Here is a 21,714-nt window from a genome sequence, read left to right as displayed (position 1 = left end):
ACCTATCTATTTTTTATATGATCTGTCAGTCTCACCGGTTTAAAGTGTTTATTTTTGAAAGGGTTATAATTGAGAAAGCTTGAATGGGTCACTAATCACGAGTGTATGCAAATTTTGAACAGCCATATCTTAACCAATTTTTGTCTTACGGAGAAACAAAATAAACTAGCATATTTATAATAGCCAAACCTACATTTTTTTACTCTTTAAGATTTTTCTTATCACTAATACTTTTTAAGTTATTTAAAAAAAAAATTTAAATTTAGAAAATTTTTTTTACTATAAAATCAAACGTTTTTAAAAATAAGCACTTCAAATCAATCAAACTTACAGATCATATAAACAATACACATACAGTTAAAATAGATGGTAAAGCCAAACGATTAATTTCATTTAGGGTGCTAAATAGAGGGAGGTTTTCACGATTTTTTTTTTTACAAAAAAAAGGGGCCAACTTTTTTTTTCAGTGTAACTCGTTTATTTTTGATGCTGTAAACTTTTGTAAAAAACAAATAATAAGCTTTTTTTCGATACTTTAAAAATGTTAATAAGGTTTTCCCGAAAAACGCTTCTTTCTTCGGTGATTTCGCGTTGAATTATTCGATTTGGAATTAGACGAATAAGAACGTATTTTTCATGAGCTACAACTTTGCTTCTACTCAATCTGTAGACTTTACTGGTACACCATTTTTTTCGTTTTTTGATAGGCTACACTTTTGCTAAAAATATTTTTTTCGATAAATTAATTACTTTTTGAGTTATTTGGGAAAAACGGTCTGAAAACGTAGTTTTTTTGTCGAAAAATCAACATTTTAAATCGCGAATAACTCGAAAAGTATTGACTTACGAAAAAAACTTTATAGAACAAAAGGTGCTTAAAATAAGTCAATTTATCTATTTCCGGCCTTATTTTAAACACGCGTTTTCACCCCGCGAGAAGGGGTAAATGTCACCCCCCAAGTAAAAGCAATTAACGGCACAATTTCAACTTTGAAGTGGAGGGTAAGTAGAACCTAAATCCAAATTTTCATGTAATTCGGAGTTGCCCCTGGAAATTACACTCCAAAACGGTCATTTATTGGGCTATAAGTTTTTGAAAAAACTTTATACAACATTTTTTGGTTCAAATTAGGTCTTCTATCGATATCTGACGTTATTTAAAAAAAATCCACCACCGAAAAGGGGTGGCAACCACCCCCAGGGTGAAAACGGAGTTCGGGTCAATATCACTTTTGAAGTTAAGGGTAGGATAAGCCTAATTCCAAAATTTCATGTAAATCGGTTCATAGTAAAATATTTCTGAGCTAAAAAGCTTCAATGACTGGATTCGGGTGTTACCAGAAATCATCAAAAATCGGGGATATCATCAAAAATTGTCTGCTTTGTCAGATGTGTAAATAAATATGTAATCTTTTGCCATAGACCATGCATTTTTAATTTGTTAAGTCGAGTATTCTCAAAATCTTTGTTTTTTTATAAACATTAATTGCGCAAAGTTGTCTAGACTCGATACAACAATCAAAAACCCATAAACATGCCATTGTGGCATTTTCATGTTTATTGTTATTGTAACACTCGACCAAAAAGGTCACAACTGTTAGTTTTGAGAAATTAAAATACTAGTTGTAAATTGCAACACATAAAAAATATTAATCGTTATTGTTGAAATCGCTCCACTTCCTAGAAAATTACGAACTAAAATAAAAATAATGCTTGCCGAGCTACCAGAAAGAACTTTTTAAACCGTAATATTACCAACAGAATCTAGTTATTTTTTTATACTTTATAGTTAATTTTTGTGTTGTAAATTATCACATATAGTTTATAACAACAGTATCGCTACCAATTAATACGGTATTGTTTAATAAAAGCCAATAATCCATGACAGTAAATAAAGATTGAACGAATTCATTTGTTACAGATAATTAGTGATGTTATTTTAGTCCTGTCGCCAGGGGGGGTACAACGGCCTCCTGTATTCAGATGGACTTACCCAAGTTTTTTTTATATATTTTGATCCGTAGAACATGAATTTTTTGGGTAACAGTTGATCCGGATGTCGATAAGGTTGTTATAAACAAAGAACTTGAGGAATTACTTACCAGCCATTTTTCGCAAAACAAAACATTTTTTTGTATTTTTTGGGCCATTCTAACCAAAAAATGTTCCTACAAATTCTTTCGTAGGATGCATAGTTTTCGAGATAAACGAGGTTGAACTTTCAAAAAATCGAAAAATTGCAATTTTTGAACCCGAATAACTTTTGATTAAAAAATAAAATAGCAATTCTGTTTACCGCATTTGAAAGTTCAAGTCAAATTATATCGGTTTTAGTTATTTGCATTGCTAAAAATTTATTATTTTATTGCTAAACCAAGCTACAAACACCTAGTGTTTGAGTGATGTTGTCAATGATTTCTCATTTAAAATCGAACGAGTAGGTAGAGTAGGTAAAAGTGCAGGCGAGTCGATTTCTACGTAGCATGCGTTAAAACGCATGTATTAGGCACGGGAAACACTATGTGTTTATAGCTTTTTTTAACAATAAACAAATAAATTTTTAGCAATGGATATATTCAAAACCGATAGAATTTGTCTTGAACTTTCAAATGCGGTAAGCAGAATTGCTATTTTATTTTTTAATCAAAAGTTATTCGGGTTCAAAAATTGCAATTTTTCGATTTTTTGAAAGTTTACCCGCGTTTATCTTGAAAACTATGCATCCTACGAAAAAACTTGTAGGAACATTTTTTGATAAGAATGGCCCAAAAAATACAAAAAAATGTTTTGTTTTGAGAGAAATCGCTGTTATGTAATTCCTCAACTTCTTTGTTTATAACAATCTTATCGACATCCGGATCAACTGTTACCCAAAAAATTCGTGTTCTACGGGCCAAAATACATAAAAAAATCTTGGGTAAGTCCATCTGAATACAGGAGGCCGTTGTACCCCCCCTGGCGACAGGACTATTTATAGTGTTAATTTTTTTGCATTATACAGATAGTCCAGGCTGTATCGTCGCCCCCGTTAGGTAAATTATTTCGATTAGAATTTTTTGCACAAACTTACTCAAAAAGAGGTCCTTATAACAAATTCACAGGGTGCCAGGCGGTACCGTGGTCGAAAAATTGTTTAAACAATTTTTTAAAACAAATTCATAAAAACAATTTTGTCACTTCGGACAATTTTTTTTAGATCATTTGGGTCATTCGGAGCAAAAAAAGCCTCGTGTGATTTTTCTCTAAAATTGATTGTTCTCGCGTTATACGCCATTTAAAATTTGAAAAATGCGAAAATGGCCATTTTCAAGGCTTAATAACTTGGTTAAAAATTATTATTATGTAAGACAGAAAGTGGCCAAGTCAAAGTTTAACCCCCCCCACCCTTCCACCTACAATATCCTGAAGAAATTTGTGTCATTATTGTATTACTAAGTGTTCATTTTTATTCGTTAACAGTGAGCGCTAGCCGCGTATTAGGCGGCCGTCAATAGTGAGTGAGAAAGAGATGCACCATTCCGGCAGTCCAAGGGTGTATCTCACTCGCACTCACATTGACGGCCGCATCAATACGCGGTTAGCGCTCATTGTTAACAATTAAAAATAGCCGCTTAGTGATGTAATAATGAAAATGTAAAGACTGAAATAGTTTTGTACACACTTATGACTACAGGTAAATAGGGAGAAGTGTAATTTTGAAGTGTGTAAAATAAATAATTCCTGGCTGAGCGCTTTCGGCTTATAAAGCCGTCTTCAGAGCTATGCTACAATAAAAAGGTATCTAATGAATAATTGATCTTAGAATTCAAAAGTTTAACTTACGTCAAAAAGTTCAAAATACCACTATGAAGAGAGATGGATCCCATGTAAAAAGACTTCTATTTCTCTTCTATTTCTATTTCTTATGCAGTTTTTAATGATAGAAAAAACCTTGTCTGTCTGTTGAAAAAAATTGTTCAATGTTGCTGTTGGTTTGTAGCCGGAAAAGTTAAAAACATCAAATACGAGTACAAAGGACTTTCACACAAAAAATTACATTACAGATGAATATTATTGATCATGGTAAGGTCTAATAAACCCTACAATCTGAAGTGTACGGTGTCAGCATGCAGAATCTATTCTATTTTAACTGAGTTATTAACCCGGCACCTGCCACGTGGGGTGCTACCAGCACCCCATAACACATTTTTATCAAATATTTGGTATTTCAAGTTTGGTAACCGAGCTGTGCGTCATAGTAGCTTTCTATAATATTATATAGCATATATGTGTTAGTGTTTGAAGTGGTTATTTAGTGTCATTCTGAACTTATAGCTATAAAGTCGAATTGGGGTGTCATTATCTGGCACTTTAAGTTTTAATTTTTTTTTGTATTTTTGATAAACAGGTCAAATTTACATTTTTTATTGAAATAACTGATTTAAATTATTAATATAGACTCTATACTCACTAAATCTTAATTTTTTTAGATATTTTACTTGACTTCATTATTATGGCTTGGTACTTGCTAATTTGCTTATAACACCTTTTTCATTTTATTTTTTAAATTTTGTAACATATTAGTGGCTAATAAGTTAATAAAACATGTTTATTTATATTCTTGTGTTACACAACACATTATTCTGTTTTTTAAACAAGTAGATCACAGAAAATTTTTAAGGGGTGCTGTGAGCACCCCACGTGGCAGTTGGCGCGTTGCAAAGCCACGTGGCAGGTGCCGGGTTAAGCGTAGAAAATGGTCATTTTCTCATTTTTTAAATTTTAAATGGTGTAGAACTAGACAACTAACTAGACTATAACTAGACAACGAAAACCTAACGTCAACAAAGGATACAAATTACAGCTTATGGAAAGCAACTAAAAAATTTAAGCAACCCAAAGAACATATTCCACCGATAAGGAAACCTGATGGAAGTTGGGCAAAAACAAATAAAGAGAAAGTAGAAATTTTCGCTACACATCTTGAAACAGTTTTCAAACCTCTCTCAACAAGAGAAGATACAGATGACGAGATTATAGCGTTTCTTGATGCACAAATACCATCAGATGAGCAAATACAACATATTACACCAAATGAGGTATGGTGCATTATAAAAACAGAGCTAGACCCTAAAAAAGCTCCAGGACACGACTTAATCACTGGAAGAATTATGAAAGAACGACCGCGAAAAGGAACACTTATGTTAACCTACCTTACTAACGCCGTCATAAGACTCAAATATTTTCCTGCGCAATGGAAGGTAGCGCAAATAATACTAATTCCTAAACCTGGTGAACCTCAACACGAAACAACTTCATACCGACCAATAAGTCTACTGCCTGTCATGTCGAAAATTATGGAAACATTACTAGCTAAAAGACTAATGAAAATTATTGCAGAAAAGGAACTTCTACCGATACACCAATTTGGATTTAGAGTCAAACATTCAACAATTGAACAGATCCATCGACTGGTAGAATTAATCCAAGACTCTTTTGAAAGTAAGCAATATTGCTCAACTGCATTCATCGATGTGAGTCAAGCTTTTGACAAGGTGTGGCATCAGGGACTGCTCTATAAACTAAAAAGGGACCTACACCAGAACATGTATGACATACTATACTCATACCTAAAAGAAAGATATTTCCAGGTAAAATATGAAGACGAGATAACTGGTCTACATCTCATAAAGGCAGGCGTTCCTCAAGGTAGCGTTCTTGGGCCGATCCTGTATCTACTATTTACCTCCGATTTGCATACGGACAATAAAATATATACAACCACATTTGCAGACGATACCGCAATAATGGCGGTACATTCAGATCCCGTTATTGCAGCAGACCAACTCCAAGAAAACCTAAATAAAGTCCAGAAATGGACTAAGAAATGGAAGATAAAACTTAACGAATCCAAATCAAGCCACATAGTATTCACTAAATGTCATATCGATTCTCCTCAAATATCACTCAACAATGCTCCCCTTCCAACGGTAGATACTGTAAAGTACTTAGGCCTACATATGGACAAGAGACTCACTTGGAAAACTCATATATGGAAAAAAAGAAAACATCTTGATACCATAATATATAGAAAATACTATTGGTTACTCGGAAGAAAATCCCAGTTGTCGTTGAGAAATAAATTACTAGCATACAATGCCATACTCAAGCCAATTTGGACGTACGGAATACAGTTGTGGGGCACTGCTTCAAAATCCAATCTAGCAATCATGGACCGGTTTCAAAACAAGGTGTTGCGAGCAATAACTGATGCGCCGTGGTTTGTAAGCAACAAAGACATCCTACAAGACCTTTAAGTGCCAACTGTGAGTGAAGTAATAGTGTCACACAGTGATAAATATTTACAGCGACTAGAAAACCACCCAAATATGTTAGCGCTAAATTTATTAGACAATAGTCAACAAATTAGACGCCTTAAGCAAAAATTTCCATTAGATTTACCATTCTTAACTTAAGAAACACTTATTGTAAACGTAATAGGCCAGGGTAATTAGACAAAAATATACCCTGTTCGTGACACTCGAGCAGCCAGGGTACTGAAGCGTTTTTTCGACAAGTAATACCTACAGGAACAAATTGTAACTATTTCCTGCGTAGGATCTGGCGGCCATTTTTATTTATAAACAAATAACTGTCAAAAAATGGCATTTCTTCCATTTTTTTCAAATCAATGGAAAACAGTGAAAGTTATGGTTTTTTCAGTACAAATATCTTTGAGATTATGGAAAAAGCTTTAAAATGACGTATTACAAAGTTTGATATACTCATTGATTGTTAATATAATTGCGAAAAAAGGTCGGAATTGCAAAAAAAATTAATTTCGCAATATCTATTGTAAAAATTATTGTACAGCTTTGAAATTTTTGTCACATAAGGGATCTTCAGTGCTTAATATGTGATAAAAATTTCAAAGCGATTCATTCAATTGTTTAAATTTTATTCAAATTGTTTATCCCAGAGAGCAGTTTTTTTGCAATAACATAAGTCAGAAAAAAATGACGTTAGAACCATTCCATAGATGTCAAGTGAAAGAGCATGAACTATATTTTTAAGTTGGTTTAAAAAACCGAATAAAAATGCATTTATTAGTAATAAATAATTATGCAAAAGTATCGTAAATCTTTCCTTATAAACTTTTTGGATAACTTTTTCCAAAAAAATTAACTTGTTTACCCTGTTTTAAGTGCACAACTACCAAGTAATGTTATTTATATCATAATTGATAAAAAATTGTAATAAATATATATAATTTCTTATATAGCAAAATAAACAGTTTATAAGGAAAGCTTTACGGTACTTTTGCATAATTATTTATTAATAATAAATGCATTTTTTATTCACTTTTTTTAAACCAAGTTAAAAATATAGTTCATGCTCTTACACTTGACACCTGTGGGATGGTTCTAGCGTCATTTTTTTCTGACTTATGTTATTGCAAAAAACTGCTCTCTGGGATAAACAATTTGAGTAAAATTTAAACAATTGAATGAATCGCTTTGAAATTTTTATCACATATTAAGCACTAAAGAACCATTATGTGACAAAAATTTCAAAGCTGTACACTAATTTTTACAATAGATATTGCGAAATTAATTTTTTTTGCAATTCCGACAATTTTTCGCAATTATATTAACAATACATGAGTATATCAAACTTTGTAATACGTCATTTTAAAGCTTTTTCCATAATCTCAAAGATATTTGTACTGAAAAAACCATAACTTTCGCTGTTTTCCATTGATTTGAAAAAAAACGGGAAAAATGCTATTTTTTGACACTTAATTGTTTATAAATAAAAATGGCCGCCAGATCCTACGCAGGAAATAGTTACAATTTGCTCTTATAGGTATTACCTGTCGAAAAAACGCTTCAGTACCCTGGCTGCTCGAGTGTCATGGGAAAAACCTTATTACCCTGGACTATAATTGTAATACTCATGTAGAGTAAATATTTATTGAAATATTTCTCTTCGGGCCATTGTAAATTTCAACAAATGTGTGTATGGTCTGTTTTTTAGACTGATTGCACAGAAAACAAACAATAAAAAAATAACTAGACAACAATCAATTTCAGAGAAAAATCGCAAGACCTTTTTTACTCCGAATGACCCAAATGAGCTAAAAAAAATTGTGGGAAGTAAAAAAATTGTTTTTGTGAATTTGTTTAAAAAAATTGTTTAAACAATTTTTCGATCGCAATATCGTCTGGCACCCTGTGGATATGTTATAAGAACCTCCTTTTGAGTAAGTTTGTGCAAAAAAATCGAATCGGAATAATTTACCTAACTGGGGCGACGATACAGCTTGGACTAAGAGATTTTTGTATAAGGTATTTGTTGCTGTTCGGTTCGGCATTTATTAATCTAAGCCCCGTCTCAGGACAAAATGAAATTAATCGTTATATGTATAAAACCGACGATGAGCATAATATACGTATAATTTTCCCAATTCCCAAGTTTTCAGAAAAACTTCTTGGTAATTTTTGTAATTACTGTAAAGCCGTATTTCTGCGTGTATACACTCATCATGTACATCTTCAATTATTCATCTCATGAGAGAGATGTCCTCCTTCTCATTCGCTGAGCTCTTGCCAGGGCGTGGTGGTACTCTAAATATAAGCTTTTTGTCTTCATTGGCTGCGATCCTGTACCAGGTGGACGGTATCATGTAGGGATTTTCCTACCAGAGTCTTCATTTAGAGATTCACGATACGATACAATATCGATACTTTTTATGTATTGAGTATTGTATTGGTTATTCCAATAAAGTATCGTATCGTATATCGATATCGGCAATACTCTCTTATAAAAATATCGTATTGATATTGATTTCGATACTATATCGATACAATACTCGATAAAATATCGACATAAAAATGATTAAATTAATATAAAAAACAATTCTTTATTCATTCTTAACTATCTTCATTAAAAAAATCTCTACAAAAAAATATAGAAGAAATAGGATAAATTACATTGTAATCTAACATAAAATGTTATCCTTTAAAGATCTCTTTACCCATCTGTTTACACAAATGAGTTCGTTGATACTTTTATCTTTTAAAGAGCATCTTTTATTCGTTAGTACCAGTACTGCTAAAAGCCGCTCGAATGGTACGGACGTCGCTTGGACACACAAAATATCCGTCTCATCCGTAATTTCTGAACCTACCGTACCTTCTGATTCCGCCATATTTATAATATATTTGTTCAATCCCTTTGTTCAATGCTCGGGCGCCAATGTAACGTAGTCTTTGCATTTGTTGCTCCAGGTAACCAAATCAGTCGAAGTCAAAAGGTTCATCAAAAATGAATATCCATTTTCAATTTCGTTGCAACACTAAACTACAGCCGCATCATTATTCCAGTTCAATCAGAGAGTGCAGCAAGCACCTCTACCGGTTTCGAAACTTATTAGTCTCTCATCAGGAGGCACATATGCTGCTCTCTCTGGCCCAACTAGGACAAACCCCGGCGTGCAGTCACGGATATCAACGAACGAAATGGCAGGGATGCCCTAGCTGCAACTGCTAGCAAAAAACTAAGTTTTCAATCTAACAGCACATAAAACAACAGCCATAAATGTTACTCTACATCCTACCAGATTGAAAACAATGGGAACCTTCTCTGGTAACACCTCCGAGGCTTCTACAATTTGCAAGCCATAACGGATGCTTTTTTTTCAAAAGGTTCACTTTTTAAGACATTTTTATTTAGAATCAAAACATACAAAAAGATAATTATCCTTAATTACTCGTTAATTTCGTTAATAGAATATATTTTTAATCTACGCATCCAGCTTTCGGTTCGGGTCGATGTGACGATATTTTGTATATGAATGAATGCTATTGATAGTCTAAGAGCTAGTGAACCTTCCGACTAACCGTCGTCCTGTAAGGCTAGAAATTTTTCTAGTGATAATTCATAGCATACCAAGGCTAAAAACCATGACCTGGCAGGCCTCAGTGGTGCACGTGTATCTACCAGGTGAATCGAAAAGTGCAAATTTAGGGGGTAAAATAAACTTTCTCCTGTAAGGTTTAAATTTAAGTATGTGTTTGAGTAAGTAATTCAGAAGAAATGTGTACAATGACAGGCGATTCTGAAGAGCATAAGACCTTGCCAGGCGAGGGGAAAGATTAGGGGTTTTTCCTAAAATTATTCTTTTTGCATCGAGCAAATTTTTGTTAGGTTTTTTGAATCATTCCAAACAGAAAACGTCTTTAGTGATTTTTCTCTTAAGTTAATAGTTTTTGTTATATAAGCGATTGAAAATTTTGAAAATTGCGAAATCGGCCATATTTAACCCTAAATCGGACATTTATCTAAAAATTTCAATGTTGCCAAGATACGTAGATATTCTTTAAACATTGATTGATGAAATCCCGAAGAGTTTTTTGCAATAAAATATCGAAAACCCCTTTGTTTTTTTAATTGCTAATCAAGCAGGTGCGACACTGTAGTATAAGTGAGGACGTTTGAGTTTGTATAAATTCATTATCTCGAGAATGGGAAAATTTCAAGAGAAATCCTCAGACAAGTCGATTTTTATTTTAAATTAGGACTTTTTGGCATATATATAATACTAGTGACGTCATCCATCTGAGCGTGATGACGTAATCGATGATTTTTTTAAATGAGAGTAGGGGTTGTGTGATAGCTCATTTGAAAGGTTATTGAATTTTCTATTCACTAATATAAACATTAACATAATTATTTGTACAGGGTGTACAAAATTTTTTTTTTTATTAAATTAAGTTTGATTAAATTTGACAAATAGAAGAAAAAATTTTTTTGTACACCCTGTATAAATAATTATGTTAATGTTTATATTACTGAATAGAGAATTAAATAACCTTTCAAATGAGCTATCACACAACCCCTACTCTTATTTAAAAAAATCATCGATTACGTCATCACGCCCAGATGGGTGACGTCACTAGTATTATATATATGCCAAAAAGTCCTAATTCAAAAATAAAATCGACCTGTCTGAGGATTTCTCTGGAAATTTGCCCATTCTCGAGATAATGAATTTATGCAAACTCAAACGTCCTCACTTATACTACAGTGTCGCACACGCTTCATTAGCAATTAAAAAAACAAAGGGGTTTTCGATATTTTATTGCAAAAAACTCTTCGGGATTTCATCAATCAATGTTTAAAGAATATCTACGTACCTTGGCAACATTGAAATTTTTAGATAAATGTCCGATTTAGGGTTAAAAATAGCCGATTTCTCAATTTTCAAAATTTTCAATCGCTCATATAACAAAAACTATTAACTTAAGAGAAAAATCACTAAAGACGTTTTCTGTTTGAAATGATTCAAAAAACCTAAAAAAAAATTTGTTCGATGCAAAAAGAATAATTTTAGGAAAAACCCCTAATCTTTCCCCTCGCCTGGCAAGGTCTTATGCTCTTCAGAATCGCCTGTCATTGTACACATTTCTTCTAAATGACTTACTCAAACACATACTTAAATTTAAACCTTACAGGAGAAAGTTTATTTTACCCCCTAAATTTGCACTTTTCGATTCACCTGGTAGATACACGTGCACCACTGAGGCCTGCCAGGTCATGGTTTTTAGCCTTGGTGTGCTATGAATTATCACTAGAAAAATTTTTAGCCTTACAGGACGACCGTTAGTCGGAGGGTTCACTAGCTCTTAGACTATGACGATCGCGTGGATTAGGAATTACGTTTATTAATATGAAATGGACGCATAAGGAGACGAAATCTCGCTCAGCTCGCCAGGGGAAAAGACATGTTGGGAAATACGATCACCGCTCGTATAAGGATAGGTAAAGGAAAAAACCGTCGGATTCGTTCAACGCATCAAAACGACGGCGGAAAATTGTTGTGATAACTCACCTCTTATACCTCGTTGTTGTTTATTATTCTTCGATCAACGCTCCAAGAATAATAAATCAACTAGGCTTTTCGTTCCGACTTTTATATCGTCCAAAACGGTACAAAAACACGTTTTACTTAATTCATTGGCGTACTCTAGACGATAAAATTATATTATCGTCACAGATGTAGCCCAAAAGGGTTCTTTTTAGTAAATATACCTTTCAGTTAGTTCCTTTCATCTTCGCCAAAAAATTGTAATTAAGTTTGAACAGATTGAACATAGACATACAATATAATGTACGAGCATAACAATCCCTACCACCCTGTAATAAAATCGTGCGTTCTCTAACTTCACTATCTATATTCAAGAGGTCAAGAACTCCCACTTGGTAATCGAGAAACAGATAAACGAACCCAACAAGCGAAACATTACCGATAGGAAGAACAACCATTGTATTTGTCTTTTGTTATTTGCATGTCGTATTGCAGAAATAAGTAACGAGTATTATAGGAAACAATAGGATTCAGTGTTCAATTACACGAATTTCTTGAAGAGGGAAATTGTTTTCTTTGTTTTATGTCCCGAGCGTGGAATTTACTTCTGTTGATGAGCTCTGCTTTGGGCGGCAATTACGTGGAGATGGTGTTTGTGTTAGCGATTCTTTCGAACATCTGTTCACTTGAAACTTTACTAACAGTTGTAAATGTTTAAAAGTAGAAAGTAATACTTAAAATTTGTTAAGGGAAACCGTACTAAGTTGTCCGTTAATGCGTATTTCGTTCTTAATGCTAAAGGAATTTTTGAAACCTATCAGGTGTTGTAAAGGACGATGCCAGGAATAACTTCTACTAAAATGTAACCAAAAATATTGTGCGCTTTTTTTTCTATTGCGATTTTCATTTGTTAAATTTGCAATTTTTAAAGATTTTTAATTTTACAGCTTAGGGTATTGATTTTAGAGAAAAACTTTTTAAAGAAAGTTGTAGTAAATTTAAAAACCTACAATTTGAGCTATGGTAAGTTTAATTTCGTTTATTGGTTATTGCAAAACAGCCTGCGAAATGTCCAAAATGGCCGTTTTTTACAATTGCATTATACAGGGTGTTTCATTAATAATTGTCCATATAGTAACTGGAGAAACCTTAGCACAAAATACGAAGATTTAACCTGAAACACTTAAATAAAATGTGGTTCCTTACTGAGTTACAGGGTGTTTTATCTAAAAATGTAAAAATTATTTTTGCTCAGCATTTTAAAACTGTTCGACGTATCCTTTTCATACTTGGCATAAAGTATAGGTTTTGTACAAGCTACTAAATTATGCTAAACAAACGTTTTTGGCTATTACCAGAGGCGTACGACGGGGGAAAGTGAATGGTTCACCACTTCCAAATTCTACGCCACTGGCGGAATTGCTACTTTAGTACAATTTTTGGATTCTCCAATACTTTTTATCAAAATAATATACTCTTCATTCGTAGCGATAAGGTCATTAGTTTTCGAGATATTTGAAGTTAAAAATGAAACGACACGGTCATTTTGATTAATGTGTTGGGTAGCTTCATTTTTAATTTCAAATATCTCGAAAACTAATCATTTTGTCGTTACGAATGAAGAGTATATTATTTACATAAGTATTGGAAAATCAAAAAATTACACTAAAATAGAATTTGGGAAGGGTCAACCTGCCACTATCCCCTATCGTACGCCTCTGGTAGTAGCTACAAACATTTATTTATCTTAATTTAGTAGGGTGCATTGTATTTACACTTTCTGCCAAGTATGATAAGGATACGCCAAATAGTTTTAAAGTACTGGATACAAATAATTTTTAAATTTTAATCATATGAATCAAATCATAAATTAATCAAAATAACTGTGCCGTTTTATATTTAACTTCAAATATCTCGAAAACTAATGACTTTATCGTTATCAATAGAGAGTATATTATTTACGTAGAAAGTATTGGAGAATATAAAATTTGGTACTAAAATAGTAATTCCTTTAGTGGCGTAGAATTTGAGAAGGGTCAACCATTCACCATCCCCTGTCGTACGCCACTGGTAGTAGCTAGAAACGTTTGTTTATCATAATTTAGTAGGGTGTATAGTAGTCGCACCTTCTGCCAAGTATGAGAAGGATACGTCGAACAGTTTTAAAATACTGAGCAAAAATAATTTTTAAATTTTTAGATAAAACACCCTGTAACTCAGTAAGGAACCATATTTTATTTAAGTGTTTTAGGTTAAATCTTCGTATTTTGTGATAAGGTTTATCCAGTTAATATATGGACAATTATTAATGAAACACCCTGTATATTGTACAAATATTTTTTTTTTATTTTTTAAAGCTTCAAAATTCAATCCCAAACATAAAAAAATTGTAAAGCCAGATTAACGAATTTGTTGCTTAGATATTATAAATTGTTTATCCCAAGAGGTCAAATGTCGAAGGCTATAACTTTTTGAAAAAAAATCGTAGAGAGTTATTGAAACATCCAATCTCCTTCTAAAGAGTTATATTTTCATATTCTGATGTAAATAAATGCGTAAAACATTTTTAAACCTCTAATTTTTGGGTTTGAAAATAAGGGGGCAAATTTCGTTATAAACATTTAAAGCTGAAGACGAAACGAAGATTTATAAAAAAAAATAAAAAATTTCTACGACCAACTGAAGCTGAGATAATTTTTGGGTTTGAAAATAAGGCGACAAATTTCGTTATAAACATTTAGAGCTGAAGCGGCCCTGTACATCCTATGAGTTTCTAACTTACAGATTATTGTTGTTGAGGACGAAACGAAGATTTATAAAAAAATAAAAAAATTCTACAACCAACTGAAGCCGAGATAATTTTTTTTTTCTTAAATCGTAGTGCCTTTATTTATAACAATTAAGAAATTATTTTACAGTCATTGACTAAAGAAAGACTTATATTATCTTAAAATAAAAATTATTATAAAATATAATTACATTTAATTATTAAAAATTATTTTTAAAATCGGTGCTTTTGCGAACGGCCGAATTTTGCAAATCGCCCGGCTCGCTTCAAATCCGCGCGCTCTGAAAATTTTTACGTAACTTGTATTAAATTTTGACAGAAAACAATTTAATAATATTACCATTATAATATACAGTCTATTTAACACTGTATTTGTTTTTCTTGACATAAATTCAGGTTCTCTTAATAAAAATATTTAGCCAGTAAGTTATAATCAATTGAGTATATACGTATACTGATAATATATAGGTAAACTAAAACTAAACCATCGAATAACAAGATAGTCTCGTAAAGAACTAAACCGATTATTTACGTCAAGATCGCAGCAGTAATTTTGCGTACTTCATCAAAGTATGTACCGGGTGTCCCAATAAGAATGGCTCTCGGCCATATCTCAGGAACCGTTTATAGTAGAGCTTTGAAATAAAAAATTTTATAACAAAAGTTGCCTCAGGAAAAGCCTGGAAATTATTTTCATAATTGTGGGACCACCGCTAGAGGGCGTAATTGAATATCAAAAATTAAAAAATCTAAATTTTACAAAATTTTCCTAATGAAGGGGCACTGGAAATCCGATCGTTGTATTATTCATAAAATTCTACGCATATTTGATTTGACAAGTTTAGGTCTACCTTTGGAAATAAGAGGTGGGGGTGAGTGGGAACCTTGTTATGAAAAACTGGCTGTGAGTCCGGTTCTGCTTAATCAAATTTTGCAAACTTGGTCTTGTTGAAGACAGATCTTTTTCGTCAATGTAAAAGTTATGATTTCGAACCAACTTACTGAGTAATATGCCAGCTAGAAGGCGTTATTTAATTTTTTTCAGAAATCTAGTGTTCCTTGGAAAATATTAAATACAAACATGCATTTTTAATACCATATTACAAAATTAGACAAAATTAGCAACAGAATAGCGAAAACCGCATGTTAATACCTTTTTTCTATCTCGAGATATCTTACAAAACGTGTAAATTTAAAAACATAACTGTTACTGTCACCGGTAAACGAAATAATTCATTAAAAGTAGTGTGCTATGGAAACAACAAATAAGCATTTTCCAGCTGTCAACGTATATTAGGTCTTTTCAACGCTTCTCATTTGTTTCGAGCCTCGTTCATATCTCGTATATTAATATTATACACGGATTATACGGCATATGACAGAGGCTCGAAACAAATGAGAAGCGTTAAAAAGCCCTATTACAAAGAAATAAAAACAACTATTTAGTGATGACATAAACGTTCAAATTTTTGCCCATCATTTTCGTTGCAAACATTTACTCTTTCAAGAGTAGATTGAACAGCAGTCTCAATTTCTGCTCTCTATATGCTTTGAATGGCGTTTAGTATTCTCTGGATAATGTATTCTAGAGTAGTGTATGACGGGCAACAATTTGAATATTTAGTTCGTCACTAAGTAGTTCTTTTTGTTCTGTGTTATATTTAATTTTAATAGTATTGTTTCTCTTTATATTGTTGTTTTAATTAATTATATTTTTATACGTTGACATCTGGAAAATGTTATTTTGTTTTTTTCCACAGCACACTACTTTTCATTAACTTAGTTTACCGGTGATAGTAACAGTTATGTATAAAATTTACACGTTTCTCGAAATATCTTGAGATAGAAAAAAGGTATCGACATGCGGTTTTCGCTGTTCTATTGCTAATTTAATCTAATTTTATAAAGTATGATTAAAAATGCATACTTGTATTTAATATTTTCCAAAGAAAACTAGATTTCTGGAAAAAATTAAATAACGCCTCCCAGCTGGCTTATTACTTATTAGGATGGTTCAAAATTATCACGCTTACATTGAAGAAAAAGATCTGTCTTCAACAAGACCCAGTTTTCGAAATTTGATTTAGCAGAACCGGACTTACAGCCATTTTTTCATAAGAAGGTTCCCACTCACCCCCACCTCTTATTTGCAAAGGTAGAGTTAAACTTGTTAAATCAAATATGCGCAGAATTTGATGAAGAATACAATAATCGGATCTCCAGTGCCCCTTCATTAGGAAAATTTTGTAAAATTTAGATTTTTATATTTTTGATATTCAATTACGCCCTCTAGCGGTGGACCCACAATTATGAAAATAATTTCCAGGCTTTTCCTGAGGCAACTTTTGTTATAAAATTTTTTATTTCAAAGCTCTACTATAAACGGTTCCTGAGATATGGCCGAGAGCCATTCTTATTGGGACACCCGGTACATCCTATGAGTTTCTAACTTACAGATTATTGTTGCTGAGGACGAAACGAAGATTTATAAAAAAATAAAAATTTTCTACAACCAACTGAAGCCGAGATAATTATTTTTTTTCTTAAATCGTAGCGCCTTTATTTATAACAATTAAGAAATTATTTTACAGTCATTGACTAAAGAAAGACTTATATTATCTTAAAATAAAAATTATTATAAAATATAATTACATTTCATTATTAAAAATTATTTTTAAAATCGGTGCTTTTGCGAACGGCCGAATTTTGCAAATCGCCCGGCTCGCTTCAAATCCGCGCGCTCTGAAAATTTTTACGTATCTTGTATTAAATTTTGATAGAAAACAATTTAATAATATTACCATTATAATATACAGTCTATTCACCACTGTATTTGTTTTTCTTGACATAAATTCAGGTTCTCTTAATAAAAATATTTAGCCAGTAAGTTATAATCAATTGAGTATATACGTATACTGATAATATTATATAGGTAAACTAAAACTAAACCATCGAATAACAAGATAGTCTGGTAAAGAACTAAACCGATTATTTACGTCAAGATCGCAGCAGTAATTTTGCGTACTTCATCAAAGTAGGTACCGGGTGTCCCAATAAGAATGGCTCTCGGTCATATCTCAGGAACCGTTTATAGTAGAGCTTTGAAATAAAAAAATTTATAACAAAAGTTGCCTCAGGAAAAGCCTGGAAATTATTTTCATAATTGTGGGACCACCGCTAGAGGGCGTAATTGAATATCAAAAATTAAAAAATCTAAATTTTACAAAATTTTCCTAATGAAGGGGCACTGGAAATCCGATCGTCGTATACTTCATAAAATTCTACGCACATTTGATTTGACAAGTTTAGGTCTACCTTTGGAAATAAGAGGTGGGGGTGAGTGGGAACCTTGTTATGAAAAACTGGCTGTGAGTCCGGTTCTGCTTAATCAAATTTTGCAAACTTGGTCTTATTGAAGACAGATCTTTTTCGTCAATGTAGAAGTTATGATTTCGAACCAACTTACTGAGTAATATGCCAGCTAGAAGGCGTTATTTAATTTTTTTCAGAAATCTAGTGTTCCTTGGAAAATATTAAATATAAACATGCATTTTTAATACCATATTACAAAATTAGACAAAATTAGCAACAGAATAGCGAAAACCGCATGTTAATACCTTTTTTCTATCTCGACATATCTTACAAAACGTGTAAATTTAAAAACATAACTGTTACTGTCACCGGTAAACGAAATTCATTAAAAGTAGTGTGCTATGGAAATAACAAAGAAACATTTTCCAGCTGTCAACGTATATTAGGTCTTTTCAACGCTTCTCATTTGTTTCGAGCCTCGTTCATATCTCGTATATTAATATTATACACGGATTATACGGCATATGACAGAGGCTCAAAACAAATGAGACGCGTTGGAAAGCCCTATTACAAAGAAATAAAAACAACTATTTAGTGATGGCATAAACGTTCAAATTTTTGCCCATCATTTTCGTTGCAAACATTTACTCTTTCAAGAGTAGATTGAACAGCAGTCTCAATTTCTGCTCTCGATATGCTTTGAATGACGTTTAGTATTCTCTGGATAATGTATTCTAGAGAAGTGTATGATGGGCAACAATTTGAATATTTAGGTCGTCACTAAGTAGTTCTTTTTGTTCTGTGTTATATTTAATTTTAATAGTATTGTTTCTCTTTATATTGTTGTTTAATTAATTATATTTTTATACGTTGACATCTGGAAAATGTTATTTTGTTTTTTTCCACAGCACACTACTTTTCATTAACTTAGTTTACCGGTGATAGTAACAGTTATGTATAAAATTTACACGTTTCTCGAGATATCTTGAGATAGAAAAAAGGTATCGACATGCGGTTTTCGCTATTCTATTGCTAATTTAATCTAATTTTATAAAGTATGATTAAAAATGCATACTTGTGTTTAATATTTTCCAAAGAAAACTAGATTTCTGAAAAAAAATAAATAACGCCTCCCAGCTGGCTTATTACTTATTAGGATGGTTCAAAATTATCACGCTTACATTGAAGAAGAAGATCTGTCTTCAACAAGACCCAGTTTTCAAAATTTGATTTAGCAGAACCGGACTTACAGCCATTTTTTCATAACAAGGTTCCCACTCACCCCCACCTCTTATTTGCAAAGGTAGAGTTAAACTTGTTAAATCAAATATGCGCAGAATTTGATGAAGGTTACAATAATCGGATTTCCAGTGCCCCTTCATTAGGAAAATTTTGTAAAATTTAGATTTTTTTATTTTTGATATTCAATTACGCCCTCTAGCGGTGGACCCACAATTATGAAAATAATTTCCAGGCTTTTCCTGAGGCAACTTTTGTTATAAAATTTTTTATTTCAAAGCTCTACTATAAACCGTTCCTGAGATATGGCCGAGAGCCATTCTTATTGGGACACCCGGTACTTAGTCGTTTTTTACCTGTTTTACCAGTCTACCGGTCGCCTGCCTTCCTGTAATTGATCATAGTTATCGGGAATTATTACATTCAACAAGGTATTTCCTGCAAACACTACAAACCTCCGTGTAAGAGTTCTCTTTTGGCACGCGCATACCAACACGCAGAAACAAAATTTATAGACGAATATAAAAATCTCACGTTAAGGTTGATCTGAACCCCCTCAAAAAAACTTTGAAGTTCAAAAATTTTGAAAAAATTTGAGAAGGTGAATGTGATTACTAGGAGTATTTTGACAAATTTTGAGCAAACTTCATGTTTTCGTTTTCGAAAAAACTCACAAAAACTCTTTTTTTTTTAAGTATAAAGCGGGAAAACGAAACATACAATTTTGATAATTTTCTCACAGCATAAAAAAATATTGTTAATTGTTATTAGTGCCTTTTTTCTTTTTACTTACTTACTAATTCGTGGTTTTGCATAGCATATTGTGATTGCTGTTTACCACTTCCCAATCACCAGTTCTTCTTCTCAATATATCTTTCGTACCACTAAATGGTTTTTGGGCAACGGTACGAACTCGGATTTGAGCCACTCTGCTGGTATTTTTCCTGCCTTGTATATGTCATTAAATAGTTCAGTTATTATTTTTATTGGTTCTGCATCTAATATCTTCAGCAGTTCTGTAGGAATTTCATCAAGTCCCATTGCCTTTACTTCCTTCATTTGTCTGATGGCTGCCGTTACTTCTTCTGGTAGGATTTTGGGACCTGAATTCTCTTCAATGGTGGATTCTTGTCCTGTTTTATGGCCGTGGACAAGTTTCTCCAAGTATTCTTCCCATACTTTCTTTTTATCTTCTTTGGATATGGCAATATTGCCTTCATCATCTGTTATTTTTCCGCTGTTGCTTTTTCAGAACTTTCCAGCTAGTTCCTTCACCTTTCGATGGACATTGAAGTAATCATATCGGCTCTGATAGTCCTCTATTTCTTGACATTGTCCTATTTTTTGTTTCCGTTTGGCATATTGATGTTCAGTAACCCCAAAATCATCGGTGAATAATTTAATTCGTGGAGCTGTCTGCCATATTAAATTATAAAGAAAAAATATGAATTGTGTCATTATCTACTAGGTAGTATTCCAGAAAATTTAATTTCTAAAAATTATGTGTACGTGTATTAATATATTTATGTAGTAATAAGTCATTGCAATAACAATTTCCGATTGTTAAGCAATTTTACATAAAATAATAAAACAACTTTAACGAACCGACAAATGTGCAGTTATGATTCCGCGAAAGATTAATAAGGCAACTCTAATTGATTCGGAAAAAGAGAAGAACTGCTCGGCAGGAATATTTTCGCAGTTCTTACCATGAAAATGACGCAATTAAGGACGGAACAAAAATGCAGATTTTAGGTGAGTTGTAATTGAATTAAATTATGTATTTGAAAAAGCGTTTAATGTGTATTTTTGTAATCATTATTTTTTAATGATTATAATTTCCAATCGTGTAGTAAGATTTTTCATCACGTGTTTAATTCTGTCTAATCAGATTATTATTACAGCGGGAATTTTCTACCTAGATTATTTCTTTTTATTTACAACGAATTTCCTAGTTTTGACAAATGTCACATTTAAGTAACATTTTTTTCTTAAACTTGTTTCCAATCGGCAATAGTCACTCTAGCCCTCCGGGTTCTCCTGCCTATTGCAAGACAACAACTTTTGGAAAAATTGTAGCATTATTGTCAATTTATATCATTTTCTTGTGATATTAATGTTGATAAATTGTCTCGGTAACACGTCCATTGACAAAAACATAAAATTACTACAATACACAATTATTGTAGTCTTCTTTTTGAAATGTGGCAGTGTACAAAGGGTTAATAGCACGAGGAAAGAACAATCTGACCCCAAAAAAAAATAAAGGAAGGATAAAAATTTGAGAATAGGTAGTTGAAATTATTGTCTATTATTATATAAGTAAAAGTTTACAATTCTACATCCCCTCCATTTTATAAAAATGGAGGGGAATACCCCCTCTCGAAGGTGAAAAATATACATTCAAAATAAGACCGAAATTGGATAAAATTACTAATTCTAAACAACTTTTATTCTATGGAGTTTTTTCGCTAAGTCAATACTTTTCGAGTTATTTGCGAGTGAATATGTTTCAGGAAGAAAGATT

General features: G+C 32.4%; 1 protein-coding gene across 7 annotated transcripts in view; it reads left to right on the top strand.

Moving 5' to 3' along the window:
• Window positions 1-21,714, top strand: part of LOC114342097 (protein singed) — a 156,699-nt gene that overhangs the window by 118,502 nt on the left and 16,483 nt on the right. The window lies entirely within an intron of this gene.

This window comes from Diabrotica virgifera, chromosome 8 (assembly GCF_917563875.1).
Source record: "Diabrotica virgifera virgifera chromosome 8, PGI_DIABVI_V3a".
Classification (NCBI taxonomy): domain Eukaryota; kingdom Metazoa; phylum Arthropoda; class Insecta; order Coleoptera; family Chrysomelidae; genus Diabrotica; species Diabrotica virgifera.
The sequence above is the reverse complement of the archived record's forward strand: the minus strand, read 5'-3'. Positions and strand labels throughout refer to the sequence as shown.